The 24,489-nt window shown below is 38.9% G+C and overlaps 1 protein-coding gene across 10 annotated transcripts in view; it reads right to left on the minus strand.

Annotated features, from left to right (window-relative positions):
• YAF2 (YY1 associated factor 2) overlaps window positions 1–24,489 on the minus strand; it is a 126,545-nt gene that overhangs the window by 25,945 nt on the left and 76,111 nt on the right. The window lies entirely within an intron of this gene.

The raw sequence follows: 24,489 nt of genomic DNA on the forward strand, positions 1-24,489 counted from the left end.
AGGAATGAAGCCTAATACAGGTATTTTTCAAAAGCTCCTCAGGTGGTCCTACACTGCAGCCACTGGCCTACAGGATTCAAGATCATATCTCTGTCATTTCTCTCCGAATCAGACCCCAGGATTAGAAAAAGCAAGTACCTACATTCCACTTTGGGCTTTTGTAATGCCCCTCAGAGTCCATTTTTTCCAAATAGCCCCCCTATCTGCTCTACTCTATATCCATCTCTCCCCTCTCTGCAACCTTATAGCATGTGCAGACTGTGACAGATAATCATAGTTAATGCATGCATAACTGCATCATAAAGTGTAGCTTTTCTCCACAGTTAAACTACTCACACTTCTTTTCTTATCCCCTCTCTTCCACCAAGTGTCAGCTAAGTGCTATACACATAGTGGGCGCTGAATAAATAGTTGCTGAATTAAAGTTTGCTTATAATATTATTTGCCTTTTCAATTTGCACTAAAGCAGAGAAAGGGACATATTCTGATCTTTTCACTAAGAGCCACTTAAATCAGTGGTTCCTAACCCTGGCTACACATTGGAATCATCTAAGGAGCTTTTGAAAAAATACCCCTGTCTGGACCCCACCACCTTTAGCAACTTTAATTTATTTAGCCTGGGAAGGGCTCTGGTATCCTTTTATGGTTTGATTTTTAAACTGCTTAGGTGATTCTAATGTGCAGTCAGAGCTGAGAACCAACAACTGAAATACACCAAATCTGAATGCTCTAACTTATCTATATACAACAATGACAGGTATGAACAGATGCTATCTGACTTAGTCTGCAGAAAACAGCACTCGCATTTGCCACACCTTTCTTTTGTGATACAGGTAAACTAATAGTGTACCTACTCATCAAAACTTACCTATTTTTAAATAAAACAAGTCTTATCCAGAGATTTTCTCTTTGAAGTTTCACTTTCCTATATTGCAATCTACATTCATGGAGGACTTACTAGTACAGATATTTTTCTTAAGTTTCTCTCTGTCACTGCATTCATTCATGAAAATATTTATTGTGGAAGGCAGCTTTCTAAGATAGCCCCCAATAATCCCTGACTCCTGATATTCGTACTCTTGTGTAATCTATCCTCCTTGAGCGGGCTGGACCTAGTGAGGTGCTTCCAGTGAACAGAACACAGCAAAACTGATTGGATGTCACTTCTAAAATTAAGTTACAAAAAAAGACTCTAGCTTCCATATTGCTTGCCCTCTCTTGTCTTGTTCTCAGCTGTCCTACAGGGAGGCCCACATGGTAAAGAACAAAGGGAGGCCTTTAGTTAATAGCCAACAAGTATCTGAGGCCCTCAGTCCAACAGCCTTCAAGTACCTGAGGCCCTCAGTCCAGCAGCCTATGAGTACCTGAGGCCCTCAGTCCAACAGCCTTCAACTACCTGACGCCCTCAGTCCAGCAGCCTGTGAGTACCTGAGGCCCTCAGTCCAGCAGCCTGCAAGTATCTGAGGCCTGTGCAAAGCCACCTTAGTAAGCCTAGTATTAATTCCTTCCCCAACGGGGCCTTGAGATGACTGCAACCCTGGACAAGACGTTATCTGTAGCCTTATGAGACCCTGAATCAGAGTACTCAGCTAAGCCACACCTCAGAAACTGAGATAATAAATGTCTGTTTTTTAAGCAGCTAAGTTTTGAGGAAATTTTGTTATACATTAATAGATAATGCATACATTTACTGATACCTATTGTATTTCTGGTATTGATATGCCATTCTTCATTAGAGAAAATCTGGTACCCACACTGCAGGATGGCTTCTTTGACACACCTAGCTCTGGGGTCTACTGTATCTTTATATATTACACAGAAATGATGGTACTCACTTAGCTCATGACTAGACTACAACAAATCACAATCAGATTACTACGTCTTCAGTGTAGGACAAGCTGTTCTCTTCTTGAGGTTACTGAAGTAAATAATATTTGATTTGCCCTTTCACTTAATGTTTTCACAGAGCTGTTCACCTCTGTTGTCTGCTGTCAGTTATTCCTGTTACACACAGCTCACTTCGTGTTGTCTCTCTTTATGCCCTGCTTTTCTTTTACTTGGCCTGGTGTGGGAAAGATGCTGGTTTTCAGAGTCATCACCAAGTAGTAGTATCGCTCCTTTTACCTCTTTTAGCTTTTTCCAGCTAGACTCAAATTTCTTGTATGAGTCAAATCTGTGGCTCTTTTAATAATTGCTCCTAGAACGGCTTACTGCAATGTTCTTAAAGCATGATCTGTCGACCATCAGTGGACCTGTAAGTTTACCAAATGGTCCACAGGTATCCTAGTGCAATTCATAAATTTAAAAGGTAAAATTAATTATGATTTTCCACAGAAATTCCATTATTACTGCATAGTTTAAAATTCAAACTCATAAAAGTTGTTTTAATTCATGAAAGTAAAATAAATATAATTCCAGACATGACACAAATCCGAATAACAACATAAGAGTAAACACTGAACAAGATTTCAATGAAAAACAGAGTGTCAACTGGTATGAACCGGGATAAGTAAATGTGCAAGTGTGATGTCTGTGCACAAGTACCTGGAAAAGAAAAGTGTGTGTGGGAAGTGTACTGATAAATATCTGAAAATGATTTTTAACATATCAGCATCCTGCTGCGTCTGGTAACCAGAGTGTTATCTGGTATAATCCTTTATCAAATAGTGACATGAAGCATCAAAGCTTTTGAATAATTCTCAAAATATAATGCCTCTTTGGTAAACCAAGTTTTTATAAAACAAGGGCAAAATATGCTCTTCCAAGTAAAATTGATCAATTCTGCCATAAAAACGGAAGTCTAAAACTACAAAGGCATCATTCATAGTTGTACTCACATTAGCAAAAATATTATAAAGCGAAGCTTGCAAAAAAATTCCCGTTAATGGCATATGTTTGAAGAGAACGCAGAAGGCACAAAATTCTTTTAATATATGATGTTGTCGGGCACTGTATAATATTTATAAGTTATAATGTAGAAGGGTAAACACTATCACATGTGCATGCTATTATTGCTTTACAGGTGGGCATCATCATAAAAGAAAAATCAGCTCTTGTTTTATAATGATAGAGAACCTACCTGTATGAGGGAGATCAATGATTTTTTATTTGGTTTATCATTGAAATCCCATGTTATAAAAAAATTACTTCCAGTATAGTAAAACTATGCCAAAAACTGTGAACTAAAGGTTAACTGGAAAAGGGTTGGTTGGAAAGAATACTGACGGAACACCAGCTATTTGTGTAGGTATTAAGCTATAATAAGAAGTTGCAACTGATTGTCTAATCTACATGGTGCTTTATTTCTCAGTATAGAGCTCCAATCAAATGTACATCTCCCAATTTTGATTCAATGTGATAAAAGTTGTAATAATGCCTGTTTAACATTCTATACAAAGAAAACACTATTGCACATATCGAATTTTCCACCTCAATATAAACTGGTTATTGCAGGAAAAAGTGCTTACATTTCTTCGTGACAATTATAATATCTGAAATGATCATTTCTGTTTTCTAGAGGCTTGGTCATGGTATCCATACCTGAGCAATATGTTAGGAATCTTTAATAGCAAGAATATATTGACTTAAGACCTAATACAATAAATTTAACTTTCGGGTTAAATTTATTGTATTAGGTCTTAATTAAAAAAAAAAAAGGCCAAACTATGGTGCATAAGAGGTTGACTTTCTCACAAAGAGTAACTAGGGAGTTGACTAGCAATGCATTTGCTCATCCACATAGCCTGAGAGTACAAGAACTAGCTTTCAGAAAGAAATTATCCATAATTTCTGGGTCATGTTCAACCTGAATATCCAGACTCACCTGAGTAGGCCACCAAAATTGCTATTATTTCCAGCAACTATAATTTTAAATTAGCTTAGGAAGTAGTAGAGATTAAGAGCAGGAAAAGAAACATACTATCTGGGGAACCTTATCTATAGCTCAGGAAACCCTGGAGGAGTAATGGTTAAGTGCTACTGCTGCTAACCAAAAGGTCGGCAGTTCAAATTCACCAGGCGCTCCTTGGAGCCTCTATGGGGCAGTTCTACTCTGTCCTACAGGGTTGCTATGAATCGGAATCGACTGGACAGCAACGAGTTTTAGTTTTTTTATCTATAGCTCAAGCTCTTGAGCCCCATAGAAAACCTAATAACAACATCCCTTTTCAAGGATGTGAATTATAAATAATATTATTATTTTTAAATGCTGTTTAATTATAAATAATTGTTTTAAATACTGTTTTTTAATTACTGTAGGTGTGATTTTATTAATTTTCAAAAAATTAGTAGTATGCTTACATCCTCCATGTTTCAAGGATACCAAAAGATTGAGATACAACGGCAAAATGGTATAACGGAATAAGACTGCCTGGATTCTAATCCTACTCAAACGCTTACTTAAAATCTCATTCTCATTTACAAAATAGTAATTGTGAGGTTTTAAAAACATATGGCATGAAAATACCGTAACACATTGTCCTATATGTAAGTATTAATATATAATTTAAAAAAATTATTATATATTAATACTTATATATAATAGTTATTATTTATTATTCTTTGAGACTATTCAGACAACTGAGTATATGAAAAATCTAAAGGCTAATACGTGAAGGTATTACTAAAATTTGATTTAGGAATCATCTTTACGTACGCTGTGTCTGGTTTCTGAAAGTAGCCCTTGGAATTCCCCAGTAATCAAGATGTCTTTGTTCTTCTAAAACAGCCAGGCAACACTTAAAAATGTGTTCTTAAAGTTAAGTGGATTCTCCAACTCACCACCTGGCAACTAACCTCAGAAAGGTTAGTTGCCTCATGCATGTTCATTGATGCATGCATATGCATTGGGGCCCAGTGACTATTACAAGGGACCCTGGACCTTGGAGCTTTCTTTCGAGGCTTCCTGGATTGGAAAGCATGGAAGAGGGTGTGGCATGTCCCTGGAAGCCTCATGCTAGGACCTCTCCCAGACCTTGCTTGATGCATCTCTTTCTTTGTATCCTTGCTGGTTATAACAAATGGGTAGCTGTAAGTATAAGTAATAGTCTCTGTGAATTTTGAGGGCCATTACAGAGAATTAATGAACCCACAGGGTGCCATAAGCCAGCAAGGGCTGGCAGAACAGAGTCCTAACTTGAAAAGACCCAGCTATGGGATTTTTTTTATGGGTGGCTGGTGATCAGGGAAAGGCTGCATGGGTTGTGGATGAAGGAGAGTCCTTCTAGCATGTGATCTAGCCTCAGGGGGCTAGAGGAGGAGGGCCAGAGAGATGAGGGGACTGGCTAGTCTGAAGGTCAGGGAGTTGTGTAGAATCCCGGGTCTATAGCTGATACGTGATGACCTAGCCTCGATGGCCAGTGATGTTTTGACCTGGCTCAGGGTGGCTAGAGATGAAGCCTGACCTAACTCTGGGTCGAAGATGAGAAATGCTACGTAAGTGGCTGGTGATGAGGATCACAGAGATGTAGGAACATGAAGCCATGATCCACTGGTAGGTGGGAAGGGGATTTGTGGTGATCCTTACCACAGAGTTTAGTGATAAAGGTGGGGTTTGCCCACCTTGCACCTTGCTTAGTACACCTGGTGCACATACTTGTCATTTTCAAACAAAATGGCAATGCTATACTATGAAGTCCCAATTTGGGAAAAACTAAAAGCTGTTTGGCTTCTCCATTCCACGTCTGTTTCCCAATTCCTGAGTAGAGTTAGACAACTACTGCTTCTATTTCTAACTAAATTAATTAAGTGGCAACTAGCCTCCAAGATGGATCCCCAGTGAGTCCCACATCTCTTGACATTCATGCCCTTGTGTAGTCTCCCCTTATACTGAAGAGGGCTGACTTGTGCAACCAGTAGGATACTGCAGAAATGATGGAACAGAACTCCCCAAGCTAGGCAAAAAAGACACTGTGACTTCCACCTTGTTTGCTCTTGGATCATTCACTCTAGGGGAAGCAAGCTGCTATGTCATGAGGATATCCAAGCAGCCCTATGGAGAAGCACACATGCAAAGAACTGAGGCCGTCTGCCAACACTGCCTGTGTGAGTGAGTCATCTTGGAAGAAGATGCTGCAGCCACATCAAGCCTTCAGATGACTGCAACCTTAGCTGAAATCCTAACTCATGAGAGACCACTAGTCGTAATTGTCCAGCTACGCTGCTCCCAAATTCCTGACCCACAAAAACTGTAAGAAAATAAATGTTTGGGGACAATTTGTTGTAAAGTAATCGATAATATAATCTGTTTTCCAAAAACCCACTATGAAAGGACAGTGGTTTCTGGTGTGTGAAAGAGAGAGAAGAATGAGAAAGGAGTTAACCAAAAGAAACAGAGTAAATTAATGCAAAGTGTTCAAAAACTTTTAGGCCGTCATTATTTCTAGGTTTCTAAGATAATGTTAATGTTCTTCATGCTTATCTATAGTTTCCAAACGTTTAACAATATATTTTACTTTTTTAAAAAATAATTTTTATTCTGCTTTAAGTGAAAGTTTACAAATCAAGTCAGTCTGTCACATATAAGCTTATATACACCTTACTACACATTCCCATTTACTCTCCCCCTAATGAGTCAGCCCACTCCCTCCTTCCGGTCTCTCTCCTTTTGTGACGATTTTGCCAGTTTCTAACCCTCTCTACCCTCCCATCTCCCCTCCAGACAGGAGATGCCAACACAGTCTCAAGTGTCCACCTGATACAAGTAGCTCCAGTCCCTTCCATGTCTGATGAGTTGTCTTCGGGAATGGTTCCTGTCCTGGGCCAACAGAAGGTTTGGGGACCATGACTGCCGGGATTCCTCTAGTCTCAGTCAGACCATTAAGTATGGTCTTTGCATGAGAATTTGGGGTCTGCATCCCACTGATCTCCTGCTCCCTCAGGGGTTCTCTGTTGTGCTCCCTGTCAGGGCAGTCATCGGTTGTGGCCGGGCACCATCTAGTTTTTCTGGTCTCAGGATGATGTAAGTCTCTAGTTCATGTGGCCCTTTCTGTCTCTTGGGCTCATAGTTATCGTGTGACCTTGGTGTTCTTCATTCTCCTTTGATCCAGGTGGGTTGAGACCAATTGATGCATCTTAGATGGCCGCTTGTTAGCATTTAAGACCCCAGACGCCACACTTCAAAGTGGGATGCAGAACGTTTTCGTAACAGAATTTATTTTGCCAATTGACTTAGAAGTCCCCTTAAGCCATAGTCCCCAAACCCCCGCCCTTGCTCCGCTGACCTTCGAAGCATTCAGTTTATCCCAGAAACTTCTTTGCTTTTGGTCCAGTCCATTTGAGCTGACCTTCCATGTATTGAGTATTGTCCTTTCCTTCACCTGAAGTTGTTCTTATCTGCTAATTAATCAGTAAATAACCCTGTCCCACCCTCCCTCCTTCCCCCTTCTCGTAACCACAAAAGAATGTGTTCTTCTCAGTTTATACTATTTCTCAAGATCTTATAATAGTGGTCTTATATAATATTTGTCCTTTTGCATCTGACTAATTTTACTCAGCATAATGCCTTCCAGGTTCCTCCATGTTATGAAATGTTTCACAGATTTGTCACTGTTCTTTATCGACGTGTAGTATTCCATTGTGCGGATATACCATAATTTATTTAACCATTCATCTATTGATGGACACCTTGGTTGCTTCCAGCTTTTTGCTATTGTAAACAGAGCTGCAATAAACATGGGTGTGCATATATCTGTTTGTGTAAAGGCTCTTATTTCTCTAGGGTATATTCCGAGGAGTGGGATTTCTGGGTTGTATGGTAGTTCTATTTCTAACTGTTTAAGAAAACACCAGATAGATTTCCAAAGTGGTTGTACCATTTTACATTCCCACCAGCAGTGTATAAGAGTTCTGATCTCTCCGCAGCCTCTCCAACATTTATTATTTTGTGTTTTTTAGATTAATGCCAGCCTTGTTGGAGTGAGATGGAATCTCATCGTAGTTTTAATTTGCATTTCTCTAATGACTAATGATCAAGAGCATTTTCTCATGTATCTGTTAGCTGCCTGAATATCTTCTTTAGTGAAGTGCGTGTTCATATCCTTTGCCCACTTTTTGATTGAGTTGTTTGTCTTTTTGTGGTTGAGTTTTGACAGAATCATGTAGATTTTAGAGATCAGGCGCTGGTCGGAGATGTCATAGCTGAAAATTTGTTCCCAGTCTGTAGGTGGTCTTTTTACTCTTTTGGTGAAGTCTTTAGATGAGCATAGGTGTTTGATTTTTAGGAGCTCCCAGTTATCTGGTTTTTCTTCATCATTTTTAGTAATGTTTTGTATTCTGTTTATGCCTTGTATTAGGGCTCCTAACGTTGTCCCTATTTTTTCTTCCATGATCTTTATCGTTTTAGTCTTTATGTTTAGGTCTTTGATCCATTTGGAGTTAGTTTTTGTGCATGGTGTGAGGTATGGGTCCTGTTTCATTTTTTTGCAAATGGATATCCAGTTATGCCAGAACCATTTGTTAAAAAGACTATCTTTTCCCCAATTAACTGACACTGGGCCTTTGTCAAATATCAGTTGCTCATATGTGGATGGATTTATACCTGGGTTCTCAATTCTGTTCCACTGGTCTTATGTGTCTGTTGTTGTACCAGTACCAGGCTGTTTTGACTACTGTGGCTGTATAATAGGTTCTGAAATCAGGAAGAGTGAGGCCTCCCACTTTCTTCTTCTTTTTCAGTAATGCTTTACTTATCCGAGGCTTCTTTCCCTTCCACATGAAGTTGGTGATTTGTTTCTCCATCACATTAAAAAATGTCATTGGAATTTGGATCGGAAGTGCATTGTATGTATAGATGGCTTTTGGTAGAATACACATAAAGTCTTCCTATCCATGAGCAAGGTATGTTTTTCCACTTATGTAGGTCCCTTTTAGTTTCTTGCACTAGTACTTTGTAGTTTTCTTTGTATAGGTCTTTTACATCCTTGGTAAGATTTATTCCTAAGTATTTTTTCTTCTTGGGGGCTACTGTGAATGGTATTGATTTGGTGATTTCCTCTTCAATGTTCTTTTTGCTGATGTAGAGGAATCCAGGTGATTTTTGTATGTTTATTTTGTACCCTGCAACTCTGCTGAACTCTTCTATTAGTTTCAGTAGTTTTCTGGAGGATTCCTTAGGGTTTTCTGTGTATAAGATCATGTCGTCTGCAAATAGAGATAATTTTACTTCTTCCTTGCCAATCTGGATGCCCTTTATTTCTTTGTCTAGCCTAATTGCTCTGGCTAGGACCTCTAGCACAATGTTGAGTAAGAGCAGTGATAAAGGGCATCCTTGTCTGGTTCCCATTCTCAAAGGAAATGCTTTCTTTATTTTTTTTAATAGAATTTTTTTTTTAATTTTAAAAACTTTCTAATATTCATATGCACAATTTTTTATGTAATAACCTACTGAAAAATTATTGGGAGTCAATTGTTTATCAGTAGTCCATTCAAAGCTACTGCAATATCCAAAGCACGTTGCTACTTACAAGGAGAGGGGGACATCTAAAACATGAAGCAAGCATGGTTCCTACCATCAAAGAGCCTCAGTTGAGTAGAACAAACAGACAGGAGGAATCCAAAAATGGCCTAGAATATACTATCCTCTCAAAAAATATTTGTTCAGTAAATATGAGAGAGGGAGGAAATGCTACAAGAAATGGAAGAGTTAGAATGGAAAAGAAATGTGTCAGGGAAGGCTTTCTGAAGAGCTGTTACTTAAAATGAGCTCTGAGTAATGTGCAGAATTCCAACACATGGAGTTGAAAATAAAGGCACAGGGCACACTATAAGCAAAGTCACATTGTCAAGATGTAGGAAATTCCACAGCATTTTCAGAAAACTCTTAAGTAGTAAGTAATCTAGTACAACTGGAATGTTGAGATGATAAAAAGAAACAAAATTGGAAAGGCAAGTTGGAGCCAAGCTACAGAGGGTGCTGATTGGTACGTTAAATGGCCTGGAGCCTGGATTTCATTCTGAAGTAATAGGGAGCTATCTATCACAAGTTCAATACATATGGGGATTTTTTACCCTATTCTCTCTACTTTTGCATATGTTTGAAATGTTCTATAATAAAAAGTTTAAAAACTAAATCCAGTTTAGAATCATCACTAATGACAATGCAAGGGCATCAGGAACACACCGGAAGTGTGGAGAACTGTCAAGAAATTATGACAACAGTTGAGGGAAAAATGGTAAAGGCCTGAAGTAGGGCACTGAGTTAGATGGGTTAGATGAGAGAATATGTGAACAAAATCACCTAGACATCTGAGTGAATTTGGGGGAGCTGAAGCAGAGGGAAGGAGTAAAAACTGACTTTAAGGTTTAAAGCTAAGTGCCTGGGAGCATGATGATGCCCTAAAAGCAGAAACATTGTTAAAGTTTGTTATCTGGTCTTATGTATATAATATTTTTGCAGCAGATATAGTATCTTTAGAATTTTTCCATTCTTGATTAGGTTTCTCAAGAGTTCCTGGGTAGTACAAACAGTTAATGCACTCACTGCTAACCAAAAGGTTGGTGGCTTGAGTCCACCCAGTGTTGCCTCAGAAGAAAGGCCTGACAATCTACTTCTGAAATTCAGTCACTGAAAACCCAGTGAAGCACAGTTCTACTCTGACATACATGAGGTTGCTATGAGTTGGAATCAACTAAATAGCTTCTTTTTTTGGGGGGGGGGGAGAAGGGGTGGTTTATATATGTTTCTTAGGCTAATGTTAGTAATATTAGATTGAATATGCATCAATTGGTCTCAACCCACCTGGAGCAAAGGAGAATGAAGAACACTAAAGACATACGGTAAAGATGAGCCCAAGAAACAGAAAGGGTCACATAAACCAGAGCTATGAGTCTGAATCGACTCGAGGGCACTGGGTCTGGGTTACATCAGCCTGAGACCAGAAGAACTAGATGGTGCCCAGCTATCACCAATCACTGCCCTGACAGGGATCACAACAGAGAATCCCTGATGGAACAGGAGAACAGTGGGATGCAGATCTTAAATTCTCATAAAAAGACCGGACTTAATGGTCGTACTGAGACTAGAGGGACCCTGGAGGGCATGGTCCCCAGACCCTTTGCTAGTCCAAGACTGGAACCATTCCTGAAGCCAACTCTTCAGACAGGGATTAAACTGGACTATAAGATAGAAAATGATACTGGTAAGGAGTAAGCTTCTTGGCTCAACTAGACACATGAGCCTATGTGGGCAGCTCCTGTCTGAAGGCAAGATGAGAAGGCAGAGGGGGAAGGAGCTGGTTGAACAGACACGGGGAATACAGGGTGAAGAGGAGGAATATGTCTCATTAGGGGGAGAGCAACTAAGAGCACATAGCAAGGTGTGTGTGACATTTTGTATGAGAGACTGAGTTGATTTGTAAACTTTCATTTAAAGAATAAATAAAAAAAAATTAGATGGAATTTCATAAGTACTAATTGATGGTGTATGCTACACATAGATGTTATTGTTGTTGTCTTAGGTGCCAGCAAATCAATTTTGATTCACAGTGACCCCATGAGAGTAGAACTGCCCCACAGCATTTTCTAGGCTGCAATCTTTGGAGAAGCAGATTGTCAGGTCTTTCTCCCACAGAGCTGCTAGGTGGGTTCAAACCACTAACCTCTCTATTAGCAGCTGAGCACTTACCTGTTACGTAATAACAAGGACTCCTTTCACATAGACAGGGAAAGCACTCTAATTGAATTAGCCTAGTACAAGCACATTTTATTAATAATTCATATACAAATAATCTGTTTAAGACAAATAAGTTCAGAAATATACATATCACTATAGTATATATCTTCTGGAGCCCTGGTGGTGCAGTGATTAAGAGCTCAGCTGCTAACCAAAAGGTCAGCAGTTCAAACCCACCAGGTGCAACTTGGAAACCCTATAGGGTGGTTCTATTCTGTCCTCTAGGGTCACTATGAGTCGGAATCCGCTCGACTGCAATGGGTTTGGGTTTGGTTTTGGTATATACCTTCTAAATGATAAAAACATCTATGTTTAATTTTGAAAGGGTTAAATATACTCCCTAGTAATATACAATGACATAACAATTTACTTGGACATGTTCTTCATACTGTTTTTATTTTTCTGCTAAATTCAATGTGCCTATAATCAGGGATTTTTATTCTAATTTAAAGAATGATTTTTAAACATTGCTACCTCCATATACTTACGAAGATTAAATAAATTGAGCTTATTAACACCAATCACTGTTATCTCAGTGTATTTCCTTTTGACTATGCTATATATTCATTCATTTTTCAGTTAGAATAGTAACAAAGCAACACATGGTTATTATCTTCTATCTGCTAGCAGAAGATTAAATTCGGACTTCTTATAGTTCTCCCAAATCTGGATTAAGGGATATGTATGAAATTTATGGCAGAATACTATATTTCTTAGAATGAAAACAGCATTCTGAATGAAATATATATTCATAAGTTTGCTAGGATAGATTTAGCTCTAATTAGTTAAATTATATCACTAGCTACTAAGTGACCAACTTGGGTTCATGGATCATAATAGTACATTCCAAAATAATTTAAAAGGAAAAAACAGGACTGGTGATAAACCAAATTGTAAAGAAACATACAACAACAACAAAGGCTTACCTAAACGCAAAGAAGGGAGAAAAAGAACAGGGAGGGGCTTTCTGTTGATGCACAGAAGAGCCCTAATTTAGGAAGGACAACTGCTCCTCTACCCTCAGTATTTCTCAGCTAAACACGAGTGAGCTCCCAGCTTCTCTTTCCAAAGACAGTAAGCAATCACCTCAGGGTCCTCTATCTCCTAACAATCCTAAGGAATTTAAGTCAAGTTTGCCTTCTAGATCACCTGATAAGGAAACAGTTGTGATTTCAGTGAATTCCGTGCCTCTCAGCCTATATATCCCATTCTGCTTCATGCTAGGGAGCCCTGGTGGAGCAGTGACTATGTGCTCAACTGCTAACCAAAAAGGTTGCCAGTTCACAACCACCAGCGTCTCTCCAGGACAAAGATGTGGCCATCTACTTCTGTACAGATTTAAAAAAAAAAAAAAAAAAACCGCTTGCCATCAAATTGATTCTGACTCATAGCGACCTACAGGACAGAGTAAAACTGCCCCATAGAGTTTTCAAGGAGCAGCTGGTGGATTCCAACTGCCAAGCTTTTGCTTAGCAAGCCCAATGCATAATCACTGTACCACCAGGGATCCCTGTAAAGATTAGAGCCTTGTAAACCCTGTTGGGCAGCCCTACTCTATCCTATAGAATCACTAAGAGTCAGAGTCAACTAGGCCACGATGAGTTTAATAGACTTGGCTTCATGCTAACCAAAAATTACTTTAGTACACAGATTTCAAACACAAATGCGTGGTTGAACTGACAAATTTATGAACACGTAATAGTAATATGTAAACTAATCAAGCCAAAAAAAATAAAAATAAAACCCACTGCCATTGAGTTGATTCCAACTCACAGCGACCAAATAGGGTTTCCAAGACTGTAAGTCTTTACAGAAGCAGACTGCCACATCTTTCTCCCCTGGAGCCGCTGGTGGTTTATACTCACCAACCTTTCAGTTAGCAGCCAAATGCTTTATAAACTCTGCACCACCAAGGCTCAAGTCAACTAACCAGAAGGCATAAATGACTTCTTCACATCTTTGGTTTTTGATAAACGTATAAGAAAGAACAGAATTATATTGGGCTCCCTAAATGAGATAAATAAAAAAGAAACTTGCGAAGAGAAACTTTACAATCTTAAACAGGAACTTTGTTAACATTATCACGTGCCAATACATAGTTGGTAGTTTGAACCCACCAGCAGCTCCACAGGAGAAAAGATCTGGGAATCTGCTCCTATAAAAGATTTCTGCCGAGAAAGCCCTATGAGACAGTTCTACTCTGTCCTGCAGGGTTACTATGAGTCAGAATTGACTCGACGGCACACAATAACAACTAAAAACACTGCCAATGAGCAACACTGACTACAAATGCAATTCATTTTCTAAAATAAAGTTGACTTTGTACAAAAGAATTCTAGTAAGTTACCACAGTTACCACTACATTCAGCAATTTACCACCAAGCAGTTCAAGGCAAATAAAAGATAATGCCACATTAATCTTCTAAGTTAAATGCAGTCACACTGAACACATAAGATATGTGCATTTTACTGTATGTTAGTTATATTTCAATTATAATATTAAATGTAGCAAAGAATTCAGTTATGAGTGAACAACTAAGAATGAAGTATTTAGATAAAATTGATTTTCCAGCTAACTAAAGTATACATTTTTAAATACCAAATCTTTTCAGTTTTTGATTCTAAAATGTGTTACAAGTAGTATTACGTATAACAGCTATTAATTTTTTAACAGCGTTTTCCTATGTGTGTCAAGGATGATACCAGGATCTTTATATTCATTAACTCATTTTCAAATTCTTTTTTACATGATGAAGAGGACAAGACTGAAAATGTTTAAGAAAACTCCCACGCTCACATTCCACATCACACATGCAGGTCTGCTTCATTCTAAAGCTCATACTTCACATAAGTAACAATGCCGAGTTTTCTTATTGATTCAAAACCACCATTTGGAACCTCATAAAACAAGTCTCTCTGGAGCCATTAAGATGTGTAGGGCCATCTGCCCTTATTTGAAATGGCAGTTACGGAATGTTTTGTCATTACAGCTGGTGATTCTTTTGTCTCCTGTCTTGCGGTCACTTTTCACTTCTTGGGATATTTGCTTTTGGCAGTCTTAGCCATCCCCTCACAACTCCAAACCCCAAACTGCTTCTAATTTACTACGTACCAAACCAAAGAAGAACTGAAAGTTGCCAAGGATAAGATCTTACCAAACCGGTAATTGTGTTTCATAAAACAATTCTCTTATATCACTGTTAAAGACTAACATAAAAAACCACATAAAAGAGAACAGAGCTGTAATTTTTCAAGCTGCATATAGCACTTTCAGGGCCTAGAAGGGGAGGGACGGATGATAAGGAAGAAATGACTCAGAGCCCCCAACCCCTTTTCAAACAGAGGAGCTCTGCTTTTGCTTTACTGATTGGGATTCCAAACAAAATTTTATAAGATTTTTTTTAAATATGAGAACTATTAAAATAAGCTAAGTGAAAACACAGTAAGACTGTATCAAGTGAGAGTTACTAGAAAATGGTTAAAAGTTCGCTGTGCCAGATAGTTCCTGAAGACAAAGTAACTAACTGCCCAGACCAAAGCACTGGATATTATCCAAAGATTCAGGAATTGCTTCTGTATCAGACTTTTCTTTCTCTAACTTTTACAAAATCTCTAACGAAGTCAGATGTCTGGGTGGCGCAAACCATTTGACCTTGACTACTAACCTAAAGGTAGCTGGTTCAAACCCACCAACTAGTGCTTCAGAAGAAAGAGCTGGTGATCTGCTTCCATAAAGATTACAGCCAAGAAAATCCTATGGAGAGACATCGGCCAACATGGCACCATAGATAAAAGCACCACACCGTCCCTCCACACCAAAAATCCAAAAAACTAACAGAAAAACAACAATCCTGGAACCCAAAGTATCAAACAAAGAGATAAAGAACTCCGCCAAGCACCAAATGGAATAAGAAACGGACAGAGAACAGAGAGCGAGGAGAGATATGTGCAGAAGTCCCTATCAGCTAACGCAGCATGGATTAGCCATCTTGGACTCCTGTCAGAGATCGGCGGAGAGGGAGCACAGGAAAGCAGCTTCACAGAGCTACCATCAGGAGACAGAGCACCTGGTAAACGGCGATACATGCTATCCCACCCCACATACTCTCCTCACTGCTCTACCTCCATGCTTCCTGACTGGCACCGGTGGCTTGGCCAGCTGGGAAATGCAGCATCCATGCTGCTTGCATTTGTCCTGCCACATTGGAGATAGTAGGACCAGGAGTATGGGAAAACAGCTTAATGGAATTCCCAGCAGGAGACAGAGCACCTGATGGACCTGACCTTGCACCATAGCTGAGTGACTGCTCCTGCCAACTGCACAAAGAGGTGAAAAGTATCATGACCATAGACAAGCAAACAAAAAAGAACGCACAGCCTGCCTGCTCAGTCATAACCAAATAAAACAAAAAAAGCAGGATGAAACAAACACATCTATGACCAATAAATGAAGAAAATAACTACTGAATGTACCAAAGACAGCAGACAACATCAAAATATACAAAAAAACAGGATAGGATGGTTCCATTAGGCAGCCAAAACAAAACACCAGATGACTTTCCAGTAGAAGAAAAGGCACTAGAACTACCTGACAGGGAATTCAAATCTCTAATATTCAGGGTTATCCAAGAGCTGAAGCAAAAAGCAGACAAAAATGAGGAAAAAATAGACAATTTCATGGAAAATACTGACAAAAAAATGGAAGAATTCAGGAAAATACAGGAACAAAATGCCAAAACAAACACACAAATAGAAATCATACAAAACCAACAATTAGAAATCCAAAAGATAAACAACAGATTTCAGAAATGGACAGTGTCATAGAAGGACTGAGGAAGAGGGTTAAAATGATGGAAGACAAGATCAGCGAAACTGACAAACACTTGGATACAACTGTCTGAGAAAAATCACTAAAAAGAATGAAGAAAAATGAAGAAACCCTGAGAATTATATGGGATACAATCAAAAACAAAAATTTTTGAGTGACTGGAGCTCAAGAACAGGGGGAGAAAACGAAAAATACAGAGGATCACTGAAGAATTGCTGATAGAAAACTTCCCTAATATTATGAAAGATGAAACGCTGACCATTCAAGAATCTCAACAAACTCCATATACGATAGGCTCAAAAAGAAAACCACCAAAGGATATCATAGTCACACTCCCTAAAACCAAAAACAAAGAAAAAATCCTGAGAGCAGCTCGAGAAAAACAAAAAGTCACATACAGAGGAGAAACAATAAGACTAAGCTACGATTATTCGGCAAAAACCACTCAGGCAAGAAGGCAATGGGATGACATATACAGAACCTTGAAAGAAAAAAACTGCCAACCAAGAATAATCTATCCTGAAAAACTCTCATTCAAATATGATGGTGAAATTAGGACATTTCCAAATAAACAGAAATTGCAAAAACCAAACCAAACTTACAGGAATTATTAAAGGGAGTCCTTCAGTCTGAGAACAAATAACATCAGACCACAGCCTAAATCTAGGATGCAAGATTGCACCAGCCAGATACCAAGCTAGGAAATGAACTCTCAAGGACTATACAAAACCAAAACAATCACAGTAGGGAACCAGAGAAGTTAATCTGTCAGTGACCACAAAGTCAAAACAATAAAAGAGGGAATAAATGGTGTAGGTACAGAAATTTCTAAAGGAGAGGAAGGCAAGGCGCTGCCAAGTAATAATGGGCTGGTTCAAGCATAGGAAGATAAGGGTAAATTTCATGGTAACCGCAAAGAAAGTAAACAAACCTACTCACCAAATAAGGAAGAAAAACATAAAGTCTCGATAAAAACAAAACTAATCTACAAACAAAAAGAATTCAGCATAGGAGGGTAAGAGAAATAAAATGTCAACAACCAAAAAAGAATGCATTACAAAATGACAGCAATAAACTTACACCTATCAATAATCTCACTGAAAATAAAGGGCCTAAAGGCATCCATTAAGAGATAGAGAGTGACAGAATGGATAAAGAAACAGGGTTCATCAATATGCTGTCTACAAGAGACACACCTTAGAAACAAAGACGTAGATTTGTTAAAAATCAAAGGATGAAAAAAAAAACTCAAGCAAATTACCAAAAAAGAACAGGAGTGGCAATACTAATCTCAGATAAAATAGACTTTAAAACAGAATCCACCAAAAAGACAAAAAAAAAAGGCATGATATAATGGTTAAAGAGAAGATCCATCATGAAGACTTAACCCTAATAAACACCTATGCACCCAATGACAGGGCTCCAAAATACATAAACCCTAATAGTACTGAAAAGAGAAACTGACAGTTCCGCAGTAACAGTAGGAGACTTCAACATATCACTCTCAGTAAAGGACAGAACACCTAGAAAGAAACTCAAAAAAGATACAGAAGGGAGCTAAAGGGCACAATCCTCCAACTTGACCTCACAGACATATATAGAACCCTCCACCCAACAGCTGCAAAATACACATTCTTTTCCAATGCATACGGAACATTCCCCAGAAAACACCACATCTTAGGCCACAGGGCAACCCTCGACAAAACTCCAAACACTGAGAAAATATCTTCACTGACCACAATGCCATCAAAGTAGAAATTAACAACAGGAAGAGCAAGGAAAAAAAAAAAATCAATTACATGTAAACTGAATAATACCCTGCTTAAAAACCACTGGGTGATATAAGAAATCAGAGATGGAATCAAAACATTGCTAGAATCAAATGAGAATGAAAACACATCATACCAAAAGCTCTGGGACACAGCAAAGGCAGCTCTCAGAGATCACCTTATAGCAACAGATACACACGTCAAAAAAGAAAGGCACAAAATCAAAACATTAGCTGCATAACCTGAACAGAAAGAGAACAGGAAAAGAAGTCCACAGCCACCAGAAGAAAGGAAATAATAAAGATCACAGTAGAAACAAATGAAATAGACAGTGGGGCCAAGATGGCGGAGAAGTCAGATGCTTCCAGTGATCCCTCTTACCACAAAGACTCAAAAAAACAAGTTAAACAATTATATGTATGACAAGGTAGGAGCCCTGAACATGAAAGGCAAAGTTAAGAAACAGGAGTGAGTGGCAGGTGGAGGGAGAAACGGTTCAGAAGTAGAGAGGTGCTGCCGGACCTGATTCAGCGGGTACTGGAGCCCCTCAAGGCACGATCCCCTGATGCCAATCGCAGCGTGACTGTCGGCATTCAGGTTGCAAGTTCCTCAGGGAGAGAGAGCGAGACACAGAGTATATTCACACCTCCAGAACCAGAGAACAGTACTCTTAGCAAAAGCTAACTGCTTGCGCCTATTTTACCACACCTCCAGCCCCCAAGCCGGCTTCAGTGGCTGTCGATTTCCCTGAACCTGAGATAGGTCCTGCTGCATGCCCTGAGACATTCTCCCGGCTTTGGAGAAGGAATAAATTAATAATTGGGGGAAAAGATAATCTGCCAGCTCCCCCAGACTGGGGAGCTCAGGGCAGAAGTGGCTCCTGTCCAAGCACAAACAGTCCGTGGACTTGAATACCTTTCACCCCTGCATGTACCTGTCTGGGCCCATTTCAGGAGCTTAAGCCCTTGTTGGCAGACTGCAACGATGTATATACCGGAAATATGACTTCAACTGTTACAGCTGTGTGGTGGTGAGGCAGGTATTTGATGTTTGACAACACTTTGCCTATTATACAGGGTCCTCACCTACGTACACCAAGCGCCTGAGGACTGGTGGCTCCAACCATGTCACCTAGCTAACCGTGACAGGGGTCCAAGAATACTTGGTGCCTCCCACTCCTTATAACCAAAAGCATTGGGTGCTCGTGGTCTGGCTGCAGAACCCACCAATTTGTACCCTCTAGAAAGCAGGTATGCGCTTTCTTTACAGACACTCAGGGGATGGTTGTCAGCCCCCTGCCTTGTTCAGAGCATGACCCCCTGCTGCAACCAGACACCTGTACTTACACCAGTCACCCCTGCCCCCCCCCAAGACTGTAGGACAGATCCTGCAACACGCACTTGGTGACCCACTACCTGGACACCTGAGGTGAATCCATACAAGAAAAGTGAATGAACTCCTAAACTCATACACCTGGTAACAGTTCTAGCTATCTGGTGACAGGACATTAAAGCTTCAAAGGCACAAATAATCAAGCTAGCTCACTAAAGCAGCCTATTTGGCATATCAAAACAAAACAAAGCAAAAAGCTAGGACACAGTAAGCAAATATAAAATAAATTAACATGGTAACATATAAACACAGTCAATATCAAATCACATAAAGAAGCAGACCATGATCGCTTCAACAAGCTGTTAAAAGAATCAAGGAATCTTCCATATGAAGAGGTATCCACAGAATTACCATATGTAAGATACAAAAGATAAAAATACAGAACTCTTCAAGAGCAGAAGTAGGTCAGGGAAAACAGAGAACAAGCCAAAGAACACCCAGATAAAGCAGCTGAGAAAATCAAGACTATTCAAGAACATAAAGAAAAATTTAATAGGCTGCAAAAATCCATAGAGAGACAACAATGAGAAATTCAGAAGATTAACAATAAAATTTCAGAATTAGCACAATAGAAAGTCAGAGGAGCAGAACTGAGGAAAGGGAAGGCAGAATTAGTGAGACTGAAGATAAAACACTTGGTACCAATATATTTGAAAAAAAATCAGATAAAACAATTTAAAAAAATGAAGACACCCAAAGAATCATGTGGGGCTCTATCAAGAGAAATAACCTACGAGTGACTGGCGTGCTAGAGCAGGGAGACATAACAGAAAATACACACAGAACTGCTGAAGATTCGTTCGCAGAAAACTTCCCTGATATCACGAAAGATAAGAAGACATCTACCTAAGATGTTCATCAAACTCCATGTAAAGTAGATCTCAAAAGAAAGTCACCACATATATTATACTCAAAACTTGCCAAAACCAAAGATAGAGAATTTGTTGAGCAGCTCAAGATAAACGAAAACTCATCTACAATGGAGTCAGTAAGAATAATCTCGGACTACTCAGCAGAAACCATGCAGGCAAGAAGGCAATGGGATGACTTATATAAAACACTGAAGGAAAAAAACTGCCACCCAAGAATCATATTCCCAGCAAAACTGTCTCTCAAATACGAAGGTGAAATTAAGACATTTCCAGATAAACAGAAGTTGTAAAAAAGCTTAACAAAACTACAAGAAATACTATAGGGAGTTCTCTGGTTAGAAAACCAATAATATCAGCTATCAACCCACAACTACAACACAGGACAGAGCAACCAGATTATCAACCCAGATAGGGAAATCACAAAAATAAATCAAGATTTAAAAAAACGCTAAAAAGACGGGAACAGCAACGACATTATGTAAAAGATGACTACGTTAAGTCACTAAAGAGGAACTAGGGGCGGAGCCAAGATGGCGGACTAGGCAGACGCTACCTCGGATCCCTCTTACAACAAAGACACGGAAAAACAAGTGAATCGATCACATACATAACAATCTACGAACCCTGAACAACAAACACAGATTTAGAGACGGAGAACGAACTAATACGGGGAAGCAGCAATTGTTTCCAGAGCCTGGAGCCAGCGTACCAGTCAGGTACGGCACAAGCACAGAGAGCGGCTCCACCCCCCTGAACTAACCCCGGGAGGGGGACCAGCCGGTTCCGCGGGCAGCGTGGGACGCAGCCGGTAGGAGAAGTCCCCGGGAGGCAGCGACTGGTCTTGGAGCAGAAAGGCAGCGTCCGAGCCGGGGAACCATCCTGCAGGGATTTGGACTGGACGCGGGCGGCTTCATTAACATCTAAATAGCCTGAGCCAGAGGGAGAACTCTGATAGGGATCTGACTGCATTTTTTTTTAAGCGGATTTTCTGGAAAAACTAGTTTCCCAGTGATGGCTCGGAGACAACAATCCATATCAAACCACTTAAAGAAGCAGACCATGACAGCTTCTCCAACCCCCCAAACAAAAGAATCAAAATCTTTCCCAAATGAAGATACAATCTTGGAATTATCAGATACAGAATATAAAAAACTAATTTACAGAATGCTTAATGATATCACAAATGAAATTAGGATAACTGCAGAAAAAGCCAAGGAACACACTGATAAAACTGTTGAAGAACTCAAAAAGATCATTCAAGAACATACTGGAAAAATTAATAAGTTGCAAGAATCCATAGAGAGACAACATGTAGAAATCCAAAAGATTAACAATAAAATAACAGAATTAGACAATGCACTAGGAAGTCAGAGGAGCAGACTCGAGCAATTAGAATGCAGACTGGGACATCTGGAGGACCAGAGAATCAACACCAACATAGCTGAAAAAAAATCAGATAAAAGAATTTAAAAAAATGAAGAAACCCTAAGAATTATGTGGGACTCTATCAAGAAGGATAACCTGCGGGTGATTGGAGTCCCAGAACAGGGAGGGGGGACAGAAAACACAGAGAAAGTAGTTGAAGAACTCCTGACACAAAACTTCCCTGACATCATGAAAGACGAAAGGATATCTATCCAAGATGCTCATCGAACCCCATTTAAGATTAATACAAAAAGAAAAACACCAAGACATATTATCATCAAACTCACCAAAACCAAAGATAAACAGAAAATTTTAAAAGCAGCCAGGGAGAAAAGAAAGGTTTCCTTCAAGGGAGAATCAGTAAGAATATGTTCTGACTACTCAGCAGAAACCATGCAGGCAAGAAGGGAATGGGACGACATATACAGAACACTGAAGGAGAAAAACTGCCAACCAAGGATCATATATCCAGCAAAACTCTCTCTGAAATATGAAGGCGAAATTAAGATATTTACAGACAAACACAAGTTTAGAGAATTTGCAAAAACCAAACCAAAGCTACAAGAAATACTAAAGGATATTGTCTGGTCAGAGAACCAATAATATCAGATATCAGCACAACACAAGGTCACAAAACAGAACGTCCTGATATCAACTCAAATAGGGAAATCACAAAAACAAACAAATTAAGATTAATTAAAAAAAAAAATACACATAACAGGGAATCATGGAAGTCAACAGGTAAAAGATCACAATAATCAAAAAGAGGGACTAAATACAGGAGGCATTGAACTGCCATATGGAGAGTGATACAAGGCGATATAGAACAATACAAGTTAGGTTTTTACTTAGAAAAATAGGGGTAAACAATAAGGTAACCACAAAAAGGTATAACAACTGTATAACTCAAGATAAAAACCAAGAAAAACGTAACGACTCAACTAACATAAAGTCAAGCACTATGAAAATGAGGATCTCACAATTTACTAAGAAAAACGCCTCGGCACAAAAAAGTATGTGGAAAAATGAAATTGTCAACAACACACATAAAAAGGCATCAAAATGACAGCACTAAAAACTTATTTATCTATAATTACCCTGAATGTAAATGGACTAAATGCACCAATAAAGAGACAGAGAGTCACAGACTGGATAAAGAAACACGATCCATCTATATGCTGCCTACAAGAGACACACCTTAGACTTAGAGACACAAACAAACTAAAACTCAAAGGATGGAAAAAAGTATATCAAGCAAACAATAAGCAAAAAAGAAGAGGAGTAGCAATATTAATTTCTGAAAAAATAGACTTTAGACTTAAATCCACCACAAAGGATAAAGAAGGACACTATATAATGATAAAAGGGACAATTGATCAGGAAGACATAACCATATTAAATATTTATGCACCCAATGACAGGGCTGCAAGATACATAAATCAAATTTTAACAGAATTGAAAAGCGAGATAGATACCTCCACAATTATAGTAGGAGACTTCAACACACCACTTTCGGAGAAGGACAGGACATCCAGTAAGAAGCTCAACAGAGACACGGAAGATCTAATTACAACAATCAACCAACTTGACCTCATTGACTTATACAGAACTCTCCACCCAACTGCTGCAAAATATACTTTTTTTTCTAGCGCACATGGAACATTCTCTAGAATAGACCACATATTAGGTCATAAAACAAACCTTTGCAGAGTCCAAAACATCGAAATATTACAAAGCATCTTCTCAGACCACAAGGCAATGAAGCTACAAATCAATAACAGAAAAACTAGGGAAAAGAAAGCAAATACTTGGAAAATGAACAATACCCTTCTGAAAAAAGACTGGGTTATAGGAGACATTAAGGAGGGAATAAGGAAATTCATAGAAAGCAACGAGAATGAAAATACTTCCTATCAAAACCTCTGGGACACAGCAAAAGCAGTGCTCAGAGGCCAATTTATATCAATAAATGCACACATACAAAAAGAAGAGCCAAAATCAGAGAACTGTCCCTACAACTTGAACAAATAGAAAGTGAGCAACAAAAGAATCCATCAGGCACCAGAAGAAAACAAATAATAAAAATTAGAGCTGAACTAAATGAATTAGAGAACAGAAAAACAATTGAAAGAATTAACAAAGCCAAAAGCTGGTTCTTTGAAAAAATTAACAAAATTGATAAACCATTGGCTAGACTGACTAAAGAAATACAGGAAAGGAAACAAATAACCTGAATAAGAAATGAGAAGGACCACATCACAACAGAACCAAATGAAATTAAAAGAATCATTTCAGATTATTATGAAAAATTGTACTCTAACAAATTTGAAAACCTAGAAGAAATGGATGAATTCCTGGAAAAACACTACCTACCTAAACTAACACATTCAGAAGTAGAACAACTAAATAGACCCATAACAAAAAAAGAGATTGAAACGGTAATCAAAAAACTCCCAACAAAAAAAAGCCCTGGCCCGGACGGCTTCACTGCAGAGTTCTACCAAACTTTCAGAGAAGAGTTAACACCACTACTAC

The sequence above is a fragment of the Elephas maximus genome, chromosome 4 (genome assembly GCF_024166365.1).
Source record: "Elephas maximus indicus isolate mEleMax1 chromosome 4, mEleMax1 primary haplotype, whole genome shotgun sequence".
NCBI lineage: Eukaryota > Metazoa > Chordata > Mammalia > Proboscidea > Elephantidae > Elephas > Elephas maximus.